This window comes from Notamacropus eugenii, chromosome 1 (genome assembly GCF_028372415.1).
Source record: "Notamacropus eugenii isolate mMacEug1 chromosome 1, mMacEug1.pri_v2, whole genome shotgun sequence".
NCBI lineage: Eukaryota > Metazoa > Chordata > Mammalia > Diprotodontia > Macropodidae > Notamacropus > Notamacropus eugenii.
Genome location: NC_092872.1, coordinates 573,471,371 through 573,473,481, shown reverse-complemented (window position 1 = coordinate 573,473,481; position 2,111 = coordinate 573,471,371). Strand labels below are relative to the sequence as shown.

General features: G+C 31.8%; 1 pseudogene; it reads right to left on the bottom strand.

Moving 5' to 3' along the window:
* Window positions 1–1,262: 1,262 nt before the first annotated feature.
* On the bottom strand, window positions 1,263–1,747 carry LOC140527712 (transcription factor BTF3 pseudogene; annotated as a pseudogene).
* Window positions 1,748–2,111: the final 364 nt, after the last annotated feature.

The following is a 2,111-nucleotide window of genomic DNA, read 5'->3' as shown; positions in this document are numbered from 1 at the left end:
ATTGTTTGTGTGAAAAATGTTTTGTAATTGTGTTCATATAGTCCCTGAGTTTGTTTTGGGAGGTAGACTCTCAAATATTTTATAGTGTCTACCCTAGCTTTAAGTAGAATTTCTGTTTCTATCTCTTGCTGTTGGGTTTTCTTAGTAATATATAGAAGTGCAGAAGATTTGTGTGGGTTTATTTTGTAACCTGCAACTTAGTCAAAGTTGTTTATTATTTCAAGTAGTTTTTTACTTGATTCTCTGGGATTCTGTAAGTATATCATCATATCATCTACACAGAGTGATAACTTAGTTTCTCCTTTGCCTATTCTAATTTCTTCAATGTCTTTTTCTTCTCTTATTGCTACATCTAACATTTCTAGTCCTGTACTGCATAATAGTGGTGATAATGGACATCCTTGTTTCACCTCTGATCTTATCTGAAATGCATCTACCTTTTCCCCATTCAGTATAATGCTTGGTGAAGGTTTTGGGTAGATACTCATTATTTTACGGAAAGTTCCCTTTTTTCCTATTCTCTACAGTGTTTTCAATAGGAGTGGGTGTTGTATTATGTCAAAAGCTTTTTCTTCATCTATTGAGATAATTATGTGGTTCCTGTTAGTTTTGTTGTTAATATGGTCAATAATGCTAATAGTCATCCTAATACTGAACAGACTCTGAATTCCTGATATAAATCCTGCCTGATCATAATGTATTATTCTTGTTATAAGTTGTTATATTCTTTTTGCTAAAATCTTATTTTAATTTTTGCATCTATATTCATTAGATAAATTCGTCTATAATTTTCTTTCTCTTATTTAGGTATCAAAACCATATTTGTATCATAAAAAGAATTCTGGAGGACTCCTTCTTCCTCAATTTTCCCAAATGGTTTATATAGTATTGGAATTAAATGTTCTGTAAATGTTTGACAGAATTCACTTGTAAATCCATCTGCCCCTGGAAATTTTTTTAGGGAGTTCATTGATGGCTTATTCAATTTTTTTTATTAGGTAAATATTTTATTAACCTTTTTTTTCAAACTTTAATTCCAGGCTTGTTCAGCATAGTTAAGCTGCAAAGAATGAATTGTGTATAAGCAATAAATGAAAAAACTGCAATATCCAATGGGCTTCAAAATATTAGAGATCTAATTCTCTACAACCATAAACAAAAACAAAAACAAAAAAGGAAAGAAGAAAAAAAGCAGTCACATGGTATAAGACAGCAGCTCCATTTAACTTTCAAATTTTAACTTTCACAAGTTGATATGCAGTTCAGTTTGCCTTGTTCTTAGAAGCCTCATCAAAATTCTCGATGAGATCTGGAACTTCATCATCATCATCCTCCTCAGTGGCAAGTCGTGCTTTTCCATCAACAGGTAGTTTGGGCAGAGCCTCTGCCAGTCTTCTTAATTTAGTCAGACTGTCAGCTCCAAGCTGGTTTAAGATGGAAGCATTTCTGTTAGCTTCTTTGTCTCAGCACGGCCTGTAATAGTGAAAGTGTTTGCTGCCAATGATGCCTGAACTTTAGGATTATTAAAGTGGTTCACTGTTCCATGGTTAGTAAACATATTCCCCTCTTCAATACCAGAGATATTGTTTACTCCTAGTTTCTTTAAGAAAACTTGAAGTTTCTTATCATTTACTGCAACTGTTCTATGAATCACCTTCTTCTTTCTCCAAGGAGTTCCTTTGCCACCAATGAGCACTTGTACTTGCAGCTTGGCAACTTTCTTTTGGTTCATAATTGTTTCTTTCATCTTCCTGGAGATGGAAACCATTATTCAATGTCTTTTTCTAAGATGGTGTTATTTAAGTATTTAAGTTCTTCTTCCATTAATCTGGGCAATTACGATTTTTTAAAATAATCATCTATCTCATTTACATCGTCGAATTTATGGATACACAGTAATTTCTATTTATTGTTTTAATTACCTCCTCATTGATGGTGAGTTCACCCTTTTAATTTTTGGTATTGGTAATTTGGTTTTCTTCTTTCTTTTTTTAAAATTAAATTGATGAAATATTTATCAATTTTATTGGTTTTCTCATAAAATCAAGTCAGTTTTATTTATTTGTTCAGTGGTTTTCTTAATTTCAGTTTTATTGATCACTAATTTGGTA